This window comes from Suricata suricatta, chromosome 4, assembly GCF_006229205.1.
Source record: "Suricata suricatta isolate VVHF042 chromosome 4, meerkat_22Aug2017_6uvM2_HiC, whole genome shotgun sequence".
In the NCBI taxonomy this organism is placed as follows: domain Eukaryota; kingdom Metazoa; phylum Chordata; class Mammalia; order Carnivora; family Herpestidae; genus Suricata; species Suricata suricatta.
Window position 1 is genome coordinate 115233686 of NC_043703.1, and position 12019 is coordinate 115245704.

The window sequence follows — 12019 nt, forward strand, 5'->3', positions numbered from 1 at the left end:
CTGAAATTTGCAAAGGCATTTGTAAATTGACTTGTGCTGCAACTCATAAATCATCCTCTTTCTGTGTTTCAATTAATGGAGCTTGTCTCTGCAATTATTAGTTTTCCTGAAGTTTTTCTTTTTCCTCTTCTTGCCCTCTCCCCCTAGTCAGAGCCTAATGATTAAGGACAATATTGGCAGTAATGACAGCTGCCAACCTTCATTATCTCATTAAATCCTTGCAACAGCATGCCACTTCCTGTTCTGTCTTAAAGAGAAGGAACCTGAAGTTCAGGACAATGTGGCAACTTTGTCCAGGTTGCATAAGAGCAAGTGGCAGATCGAGGCTCTGAATGCAGGCACGGTGACCCCAGGGCCTGTGCACTGACACTTCACACCATCAGAAGCTTCAGTCCAGCTTCAGTGCACCACTCCAAGCCAGCAACAGCCAGGGGCCTGTGTGTGAGAGCTGCCATCGTCCAGACAGCAAGTGCCCTGCCCACTCGGAATGTGTGGTTGTCTCCTCACCTTCTTGGGGCTCCACTTCATGGCTCCCAAAAACAAGCCCTCTGAGCTGCAATTTCATGATCCCATGCTTGTACCTGGTGTTTGGATGACATGTGTCATCAGCACGATGGCTGACTTCTGTGCAATCCCGTTCCAGCCAGTGGGGACCTCTCCTGTTGTTTTTGTTAAGCAGCTGCTGGGTATAGCTTCTGCCTGCAGCACCTGGCCAAGACTGCCCTCTCCTCCCTCCCTGGGAGACTGCCCGGCCTGGCTTGGAGAGCCAAGACCATCAGGAACCTAGAAGAGTTACAAAGTACCAGCACATTGACAAGGGCAAAACCCTAGAGGCCTCTACTCAAGACCTTGAGAGATGGTGTGGTAGATGAAAGAAGACTTGAAAGTGTCTGTGAGTCCCCCTCATTGGGAGTGCAATCTAAGTCCCACTTCCTGAATGCGGGCTGGCCAAGCCGGACTGTCACCCAGGATGCCTGGCCTTGAAGCATCGCTAGAGAGACCGCCTGTACATGCTCTGCTTGACAGCCCCTGCTGGAAGCCCAACGGCTTCTCTCTGGGCCTCTCGGACCACTCATAGTTGGGAGTACCAGACAGATAAGTGCACATCCTCTACCTCCAGACTGGCCCTTTCACCAGCTGAGGGCTGTTGAGTGGTTTTCATCAATATGATGATGAGCAGAAGGATTGTTCAGTGGAGCCCTGTCCAAATTGCTAACCCACAAAATTGTGAGATGTAACAACATGGCAGTTGTTGTAAACCTCTGAAGCTTGGGACAGCAATGGATAGGTGGGACAGCTTAGGGCCAGGAGAAGTGCAAAAAAACTTTGTGCATTGGAGAGAATGGAGGCATGGCTTGTATTGACATTAGGGGGACACAGAATTTACATGGGAGGAGATGGAGTAAGTGTTTCTGGTCTTGAAGGGGAAAACGGGATAAGGGATAAGGGGCACTGAATTGGGTGAAAATGAACACTAAGATTAGTGAAAGGGGATGAAGACGCACAGTTGGGAGAGTCTGGAGAGCAAGGAGCCCAGAGAGCATCCCTGAATGAGGAGGTAAAGGACCAGAGGCTCAGGGGAAGAGACCCGCTGGGAAGGAGAGCAGGAGGGAGGCAGAAGGGAGCACCAGCCTCTACAGGCCCTCATGGGGTTCTAGGCACCCAGCCTACCATGCCCCTTTGCCTGAGTCAGCAAGGGAGGAGATGTGCCACCTCCATTTGCTACAGAAATCTCCCCAGGGCCAACACCCAACTGCAGAGCTCTACTGCCCTACTGAGGTCTCTAAAGAAGGAAGGAAGAGGGAGGGAGGAAAGGAAGGAAGGAAGTAGGGAGGGAAGGTAAAGAAGAAAGGAAGAAAGGGAGGGAGGGAGGAGGGGAGGAGGGAGGGAATGAAGGAAGGAAGGAATAAAAGAAGGAAGGAGAGAAGGAAGGAGGGAGGGAGGGAGGGAGAGAAAGAGGGAATGAAGGACAGACAAGGCTCCTGCTTCCAGGAAAACCAAGGCCCAGAGCGAACAAGAAACTGCCTAGGGCCACAGAACTAGTCCAAGGGTGGGGCTGGATGCCTGAGCCCGAGGATTCCCACCCTTCTTTCCACCAGATTGCACCTCAGAGGAAGTGAGGGGGAGAGAGGGTGAGATGAGGTGAGGCGGTTCACCTCCCAGCCCAAAGCTGGTTTCCAGAAAGGACCATAGTTATTCACAATTCGGAGAAGGAATTTACTGCTCTAGCATGCACGTGAGTTCACACACACAATACACATGTGCACACATATCAGACTACAAGGAGCAGCTATGAGTCCCACACCATGTTCCACTCCGGGGTAACGCAGGCTCTGAAGAATGGAAACACCAAGATGTAGGCAGCTGGACTCCAAACACAGTTCTGCGCCCATCCTTCATCATCAGCGCTAATGCCCAGGAGCCCAGGAAGAAAGTAGTGCCTGGAGGGATTTCTGGCAGTGATGTGCCAACCCCAGTGTCTACCCTCATGTTGGGACCACTTGTGGAGTAAGGCAGTTGTGAATCCTTCCAGGATGGGGTGAGGATAAGCCAGGGGCCATGCAGCCCTTCACCCTGCACTGCGGCCACTGAGCGCGTGAACCAATCACAAGCGCACTAGTGCTCACACACCAGCCTGTGAGCTTTGTGTCTCTCTGAGGTTTGTGGGACTTCTTACTCGCCTGTGAGCCTGAGTGACTCAGAGCTCTGGGGTTTCCAGATCCCCCTCCCGGGAACTCAAATGCCATAGCTGAGTAATCAGAGGGGTTGCAAGGGTCAGAGCCACTGGTTTCCCGCCCCTCAGGCCATTCTGGAGGGTGATGGAGACCCCTGCCATGAGGGTCCTCCTTCTTTAGAACCCCAGGCCTGACCAAGCCATGACGCCCAGCCGGCCCCTGGGCGAGTGCCTTGGTCCCACCTCTCACCCTGCACGCAACCTGCCCCTTCTTGGTCTCCATCTTGGCAAGCAGGCCTGCCCCCACCCGTTAGAATTCTGGGAAAGGCAAAGAAAGGAATGGAACAATGGCCTAAAGTTAGAACCCACAACAGAAGCATGGAACTGAGTCATGCATTGTTCTTTTTGTGCCTCTCTGAGCACGCTGCTGGTAACCACGGGTTCTGGCCCTGACAGAGTGCTGACAACAGGATTAGAGCAAGCCAGGCCCCAGGGAAGAGGGGCTGCAGGCCATGGGGTGGCCCCGTGGAGTTGTGGCTACTGGACATCAGAAGCCGGTCGGAGGACAGAGATCAGCGTTGCTCCTGTGTCAGCCCCAACGGACGGAGGAGAGGGAGGCATACGCCAGGCCACTTTTCACCTGCCTGGGCTCAGCCCTGTCGGCCCAGCCCCCTTCAGCACCTCGGTGCAGCTGGCCCCTCCCCGCTAAGGCCACGCACTTGTCACTTTCTCCGGGGGAAAAAAACAAAAAAAAGATTCGTCGGTGTTTTCTGCAGTTTGCGCTCCCAGGATGAATATTGTGTCTTTTACCCATGATGCTGGGGACCTCGTAAGTCTGGGATCCCCCAAAATGGAGCCTTGCCCCAGAAACCTCTCGTCTATCTTCCTGCCTCCCTTTAATGAAGGAAACTGGTGTTCTGAGGTTCCCTCGTGTGTGGCGCCTGCACAGTCACTGAAGTGAGCGCACCCGTGGTGGGTCAGACCTCAGATGGAACAGGTTTTCCAAGAGCTCCATTTGCACTGGGCTTTGTGGGAGGGGTGAAGACAAGAGAGGCAATACCCCACCACCTTTCAGTCTCCCCCGAAGTCCCACAGGACTCCTCAAAAGTCAGCAAAAGCCAAAGCTGAAGAACCAATTCCCCATTTCTAGAGGGTCCACTGAAGTGGCCTCGGGAGCCATTAGTCCGCCTTCCTAGGCAGTCTCCCAGGGGAGTCCGACAGGGGGTGGGGACGGGGCCGGGGGGGTGGGTGGAGGGACCACACTTGGAGCAATGTGAGCTGGCATCTGAGTACCAACAGCCGGTTCCAGAGCAGTGAACACACAGGCCCGCTGCCCCTTGAGGGTGCTAGGGAAACCCGATGACCAGAGAAGGATGCTCCTGAACTTGGAAGATGGAAGAAAGTGGGCAAGCAGGAAGTAGAAGTTAAAATTAGAAAACCCGTGAGGAGCCCTGAATGCCTGCCAAGGAAGCTGATCTCCGCCTCTTGGAAGTGAGGACAGTGTGGAGACAGGCACACAGTCAGAGCTGTGGAGATGGCCTGGTGGGGAGGCCGGCAGAGGGGACCCTGGCTTTCCCACGTGATTCTCGGTGGTGTCTAGTCCTTCACAGCAGCCAATACATGTTTGTGGAGCGAGTCAATCTCTGCTGAGAAGGCTCCTGCAGCCTCCTGATGTGAGGAGGCAGCCAATGAGGAAGTGGGGGGGGCCCGGTGTAGGCCTGGCCCTGGAGGAGGCTCAGGTTGGGTGGTTCGAGGCTGGCCTTGAGGCCTTCCAGTGTGGGAAGGGGCTGCAGGTGGCCCAGGAGACACTGGGCTTTGAGCAGGGAAAAGGCTGGATGGGAGGAGGGAGTAATGGTGGGGAGGATGGAGCCAAGATCAGAGAGGGAGATCAGGACCCTGAGTTGAGTCTGAAGAACATGGTAACAGCACTCTTCTACGATGACCTCTGACCCGAGATGGTGTGGTCAAGTGAAGGCGGGGTGCGGGACCCCTCAGCCTCATTGTTAGGCTGCACACGTGTCCCAGGTCTGATGGGAACATGGCTTCTGACCTTAGTTCCCCCAAGGGGCATGGGCCCCATGGTCTCCCCTTATGGGGGTTGGCACCATGAGAGAAGCCGCTGGAAGCTGGAAGCATGTCCCACAGCTGGAGAGTCCCCGGCACGTGGCTGGGCAGCGGGAGAGGGAGGTGCAGGCAGCCACGGGCATCCGGGCCTGAAGGAAAGTCAGTTCTGGGGCCTGGGGAGTTTCTGTTTAGATAGAAAATAGTCACCAAACCCAGAGCTCCGGCTCCAGTTCAGACTGGCTCATTGGTTTGTTCTCTTTTTAAGACGCTGTCTTTGTTTATAGAGAGCATTTGTATTTGTTTCCATTTGGGATTCGGCAGATGAGTGGAGTGAATTCCAGGGTCTGCTTCACGGATCAGCTCCCCGAGAACACACGCACATTCCACCCTCAGATTGCGCTGTCTCCTGTCTGTCTGCCGGCCGCCCAGGGATGGAGGGTGCCCTGAGCAGCAGGAGACAGAGGCTGCCCCCGACAGGAACATCAAAGGAGAAAATACCGTAGCCAGCCATTAAGGAGACTTCAGTGCACCAGGCTCATGGGTCACCTCACTTACATTTTTATAGCCATGTCCCACATTAGCTACAATTATTAGTCCCAGTTTACAAATGGAAATGGAAGTTCCGAAATGTTAAACACACACACACACACACACACACACACACACACCCATAAATCATTCTGCTGGCACATGCAGAGCTAGGATTTGAACCCAGGAACCCAAGCAGTCTGGCTCCAGGGCCTACCTTGAATCATCAGTAGTATTCATTCTGCCCATGGTACTGCTGCTCAGGAGGGATGTGGTCCCAATGACCTTGTCCCTCCTTTACAGATGATGTGGCCGGAGTGTGGCCTATCATACCCTTCCCAGGAGGCAGCTTGCCCGTCCTGCCCTCATGAGGTGCCTGGGGCCGGAGCCGCAAAGGGCCGTGGAGAGGTATCATCTTCTTGCACCCCCGCCCCCAAGCCAGGCCAGCTGCAGAGGCATGGGGCTCAGCCAAGCCTCAGGCTGTGAGGCAGAAGGTGGGATGCAGGCCCCACAGTCCCTGGAAGGACCCCTCACCTGCCTGTGTCTCCTTCAATAACTCCTCATGTGGTCTCTGCCCTGAAGCTCTGGCTAACCCCTGGGGGGCTGTCCAGCCCCAAGCCCATGCAGAGTGTGCCTCTGAAAGGAGGACATAGTCTTTGGGGAGGAAGCTATCTTCACGTACAGATACACATCTGTTCCAGAAATGCCAAGGTCAGTGCAAGGATCAGAAAAAGTGATGACATGAAGCAGCTGGGCTGAGTGCTAGGAAATGAGGCTCTTGGGTAAGCTATGAGCTCTGTGGGAACCCATCAGCTCCCCACCAACCTGGGAAGGCTGCCTGGAGGAAGCCGCCTTTGGAGTATCTGGGTATCCCCAGGAGCTGCATTCTCAGAGGTCTCTAGCTCCCAACAGCACCATGGGCTGGCTGGCTCCCTCAAGCCCCTGGAGCCCACACAGAGGGGACAGGGAGAAGAAGAGACAGGGAAGGTGCTTAGCTAGGGAGGAGGTGAGAAGACAGAGCACCCCGAGGAACAGCACCACCTCCAAACCTTCAATTCTGCAGTCCCCTCCCTGACTGCAACCTCAGTCCCACCCAGCCCCTTACCCAGAAGCTGACCTTGCCTAATGCAGAGAGAATCAGAACTTAGGGCCGCACACACACACACACACACATGCACACGCATGCACACGCATGCACACGCATTTGCTTCCTGCCTCCCTGGATGGGCAGCAGCCAAGGCCTCCGTGGCTCCTTCCCCAGCTTCACCACACTGGGGACTTCTTCTTGTACCCCTTCTTCTCCCTCAGCACTCCCAGCCGGCAGGGCACCAAGTGTGCCCCCCATGTGTCTCTGACCCATCTCCTCTCCCCATTCCATGGCCAATGCCCCCACTCAGGGCCTGACCCTCTCTTTCCTAGACCACAGCAGTAGCTGCCTCCACCAGTCAGGCTGCCTCCGGCTGTCAGATACAGGATGACCAGCCAACAGAGGCTTGACGAAGTGGGATGTGGAATATTGATTCTTTACCTGTGTGTGGACTTGGGCATTCTCTGTGCCCAAGTCACTTTGATTCTCTGTTCACCTTACAGATGAAGAAATACCTGCATGTAATACATGTGTAGTAATAATACGTATATTAGTTCTTTGATTTCCACATGAGGTTAATATGAGAAGACTTAATACACTGGCACAGCTCTCAGTAAATGTGAGCCACCACTGCTCCTCGATGGGCAGCCAGAGACATGCAAACCCAGCACCAGCTAAGCCAGCCACCCAGTGATGTGAGGGCTCAGGGTCAGCCTTGCCTTGATCCTTGCAGCTTTCCCCTGAAGTGTATTAAACAGTTGCCATGGATTCCAACAACACATTCTCACAAGGCAAAGTCTAAAGGCAAATAAGATACCTACCTCAATTTTCTCTTTTTATCAGAAAGGATTATTTTCCTGGACACCCCTTCCCCAGGAAGATTCCCTTGAGTTTCATTGTGCAATTAAGGTCACATGTCTGAATCTGGTTGCAAAGGAGGCTGGGAAAGCAGGTGTCCAATATTTCCAGCCCTTTATCCAGAGGATGGTTTCTGCCAGCAAGAGGAAGAAGGCTGCCATTTTGGTTACCTGCCCTTAATCTGGTTCCTCTCCAGTCCACTCGCCACCCTGCATCAGAGTCATCTATCTAATCTCAGATGTGGTGGTGTTGTCCCTGCTTAAGAAGTTTTAATAACTGACCTCAGGATAAAGGTCTTAGTCCTTGGTGTGTCTCCCATTGTGTGATCACAGCTTTTTTTCTTGCTCCCAGCCAGTTCAAACTTCTCTCAAACAAGGATGCCCTTCCCACACTCACCACTCTCCTAAATCTGCCGCACAAAACTAAACTCCTACTCATTCCTCTGGACACCAGCTTCTCTGTGAAATTCTTTGGCCTCTTTGTTCCCTTGCGAGGCCACATACCTATCTGGTGCCAGACTGGAGGTGCTCAATCAGTGTTTGATAAGGGAAGGAAGGAAGGAAGGAAGGAAGGAAAGGAGGGAGGAAGAGAGTTAGGGGAGAAGGAAGAGAGAGAGGGAGGGAGGAAGAAAGGGAGGAAGGAATGGAGAGAGGGAGGGAGGAATGGAAAGAGGGAGGAAGGGAGGAAGGATGGGTAGATTAGGAAGGAAGGATTAAGAAAGAAGAAAAAATTAGGATGAGAAGATCTGATTGGACCAGCTAGCCACTGTCCAGCATGCAGCACCCTTGTGGGCAAAATTTTACCAGCAGGATAGTTCATGGGCAGTTCATCTCCCAAGAGATGGTATCTGCGGACTCAAGTACTGATTCCTGGGCCAACCCTCTGTGGCCAGAGAGGAGCAGGATCCCAGACCATAACACCCAGCATTCAGCTGTAAGAAACTGCCCACGGCTGCTTTCCTTAGAAGGGGGATGGGGATGGCAGGCACCTGGGGTCTCACAGACTAACCCTCTGGCCCCAGCCTGTGAGAACAGGGGCTGGAGGCTCATAGGCTGTGGGAGATCTGGGGTATGGAACCAGACATGACTCTGGGGCAACCATTTGTTAGGGAGAACCCAGCTGTCATCAGGGCAGGAAGTACAGTTGGGCTGGTAGAGAGAGCAGAGAGGCAGCAGAGACTGCTCAGGCAGGCCAGCCTTGTAGAGGCCCAGGGGATCGGCCAGAGAGGACTAAGCCACAGATGTTGGTGACAATCCTGGACAGACCAGACTGCACAGCATGGGGCTCACTAGGAAAGGGGATGCAGCCCCTGGTAAAGACGAGACACAGACGCAGCACTTGGATGAAATGGAGTTCCTGAACAGGCTTAGGGACAAGAGGGACCTTATGTTAGACTGGATTCAAGACATGCCCTAGTCTCTAGATCTGGGGATTTGGGTAAGCCAAAAAACAAGAGATAACTGTACTGCCTTATCCAATGACACACCAACCAGATTCTATAAATTTTCCAAAACTCTGGTTGGAATTTACTTGTGAATCAAACTTCTAGGGAGCTGGACATCCACCTGGTCTCAATGGTAAGTAGCAGAAAGAAACCAGGTCAGAGTAGGGGGGCCAGGTCATCCCAGCCCCCAGGTCTTCACTTGGCACCACCAGGGTGACTCAAAAGACTATGGGTGAAGTGGACACATCCCCTCCCACACCTCCTACTTCATAAGCCATTGCAAATGAACGTGAGGGAATTTCACAAGTCTTTCTAGCAAAGCCAGGACCCTTCCCAGTAGTGGCCACGTTCCTTTCTACAGATTTGCAAACTGTGTTTTCACCTGTTGAGTCAAGGAGGCTCCTTGGGCACAATACCTTCTGCATAATCCATCTTCTCCAATTTTTAAATTCAGAGTGACATTTGCCCCAGTTTCCTGATCCTCTCCCAGCTTCCATGATGAGCTGGGATTGTGCAACGCACAGCCCTCTCCTGGCCTGCAGTTCCTGAGGGCAACTTACCAACAGTATATCAGCACATCATTGATTACCCTGGGGCACTTGTTCGGTATGGTCTGAGTAATCAAGTTCAAGAGGGCAGTTGTGGAATTGAACATCTGCATTCGTTCTGGATCATTCACCTGAGGGAAGGGAAGATTCGGCCCAGGAGCAGCAGGAGGAGGCCTGCTCGCACTGGAGGTGGTTAGCATGGCAGCCAATTTCTCACTCATTTTGTAAGATCAAGTCCAAACTCCTCAGCCTCATATGAGGAAACGACTCTACCATAGGCCAAGAATCTTCAATGTGTTGCCACTGCATATTTTGAAACATGAGTATGAAACAGTTAGTGATAAGATTCCCGAACATGGTCTCATGTGAAGGATGAGAGGGCTTCGGCTGAAAAGACTTGCTCATTGTCTAGCCTTAGGCACCTCTTCTTCCTCCAAACATGCAGGAAGTTAGAGGGGCCCCTGGGAGGACTGTGAACGTGGAACAGAGCATCTCCTTCTCTCCTGGACCCTCATCTTCTCCCCTGCACTAACTCTTTCATGAAAGTTCTGACCATCTTAATGAACAAAACAAAAAAACAATTTCACCATCAGAGAAATAGTGCAATAAATTTTAAAATTATTTAACATATGCTAAATTTATATGCCTTTCATACATCGATAAATTATATTTAACACAAAACATCATCATTTTATTCCGCTGTCGAAATTAAGGCTTGAGTTTTAAGTAACATGTCCTGCTTTTACATAAGAAAATGCTGGACTACTATACAAAAGCTAAAAGTATTGGTTTAAAAGCACTGAATTTGTTAAACTTTCTTCTTATATTTTAAGTTCATTTATTCATCTTGAGAGAGAGATGCAGTGTGAGAGCAGGGAAGGGGCAGAGAGAGAGAGAGAGAGAAAGAATCCCAAGCAGGCACCAGGCCCAGCTCAGAGCCCAACGTGGGGATCGATGTCACATCTGAGCCAAAATCAAGAGTCAGACACTCAACCAACTGAGCCACCCAGATGCCCCAAAAGCACTAAGTTTTTACCAGTCTACATTAAACTCACTTTCTTTTCCCTCAATGTATTAATGTTACTGTCTAAATCTTGATTAATTGATTTTATTATTATTTTTTTTACTATTATGTTTTTAATTTATTTTTGAGAGACAGCACAAACAGGGGAGAGTCTGAGAGGGAGGGAGATACAGTATCTGAAGCAGGCTCCAGGCTCTAAGCAGTCAGCACAGAGCTTGACCAGGGCTTGAACCCATGAACTGTGAGATCATGACCTGAGCCGAAGTCAGACTTTTAACTGACTGAGCCACCCAGGCATCCTGATTAATTGATTTTAAAATGTAATAGAAGTAGTTTTCAGATTTGCCTGAATCCTCTGTCTGTCCAATTTTCCCTCCAGCCTGCCACCCTCTCGTTTGGCTCCCTTCCCTTCTGAGCTTCTCCCCAGAGGGTCAGGACTGGCTTCGTCCCTCTTCCCACCTCCCACTGTGTCCTTGTGCTTGGTAATCTGATCTTTGGGACATCATTGCAGGAAATGTTCCCCAAGGTCGCTGTGGCCTCCCAGTGCTGAATTCAGTAGCCACTTCCCCGAGTCATCTTACTCAATTTCTCCCTACTGTCCTATATAAGGCAGGCCCTGCTTCCCCCCAGTTGCTGTCTCTTGGATTCTCCTCTTGGCCACACCCCCACCCAGAGGTCCTCAGAAGTCAGCATTCCCCAACTTTCTTTTCCCTTTCCATGTAGACCCTCCATCAATTCAATTTCCTTGATTAGATGATGACCCTCCTGAGGTCCAGACTGAAACCCCCCCTATTGTTTCCTCCCCAGGCCACCGCCCCAACACCCCATCCCTTTGAGTGGTTCCACCAATCATCAGTTAGGGTTAGAAATGTAGGAAATATTCACACTCCTTCCTTTCCTTCACCTTCCCCATTCAACTCATCTCCAAATCATCTGAGCGCCTCCTCCTTAGGAGCTCAAACCCACCCCCTCCTCTCCACCCCCTCCTTAGTCCTCACCCAGGGCCCCACTGTGGTCTCCTGACTGGTCTTCCTACTGGTGTCCCACCCCTGCCCCCCCAACTCCACCCCCACTCCAACCCATCCTCCATACAGAAGTGATTTTTATAAATGCAAATCTGATGATGTCAGTCCCTTTCTGGATCAAAGGATCCATATCACCCTTGGACGCAGAGAGCCATCCCTGGCTCAGCCTGCGGCCCTCATGTTTTGAAGCTAGTTGCCCACCTTTCCAGCTCCTGCCCAGCCTAGTCCATCCTCCCCAACTCAGACAGGTAATGGTACCCGGACTTCCAGGTCTTATTCCAAAATCCTACAACTGTGTAACCTGGGCCGGGTGTGGCCTTACTGACCTGTAGAAACAAAGGTTCCTATTGATAATAACCCTGACTTCTGTGGTCCATGTCATGCAAGAATTTGGCATCTTATATCTCCACTCCAAGAACTTCTGGGAATCCCCGGGAGTGTCTCACCTCTGTTCACACACAAGTCCAGTTGCCACCTAGTGGTCTGCTGGGCACTTGTGGAGAGGATCATATTGCCTCTCAGCATCTGCTTCACCCTTCCTGGATGTGTACTAGTCAAACAATGTGAATTGACTCATCTCAGTTGTAAGGGGGGATCCTGACTGGTTTGCAGCCATCTTGCAAACGTGAAGGGAGCCAGCTGTAGGATGAAGCTAATCTCATGGCAATAAAAAAGAGATGAAAAGAAATCAAGTCCTGAGTGACATTCTTGGACCTTAAATTAAGCTACCTGAAGCTCACTGCATTGCTGGATATTTCCAGATACTA

At 51.8% G+C, this 12019-nt stretch overlaps 1 long non-coding RNA gene across 1 annotated transcript; it reads right to left on the reverse strand.

The window, feature by feature from the left end:
• Positions 1-2196: 2196 nt before the first annotated feature.
• On the reverse strand, positions 2197-2994 carry LOC115289047. The gene is made up of 2 exons (XR_003907348.1): positions 2925-2994; positions 2197-2441 (listed from the first exon to the last, which is right to left on the reverse strand). It is a non-coding gene; the product is annotated as an uncharacterized LOC115289047 (long non-coding RNA).
• Positions 2995-12019: the final 9025 nt, after the last annotated feature.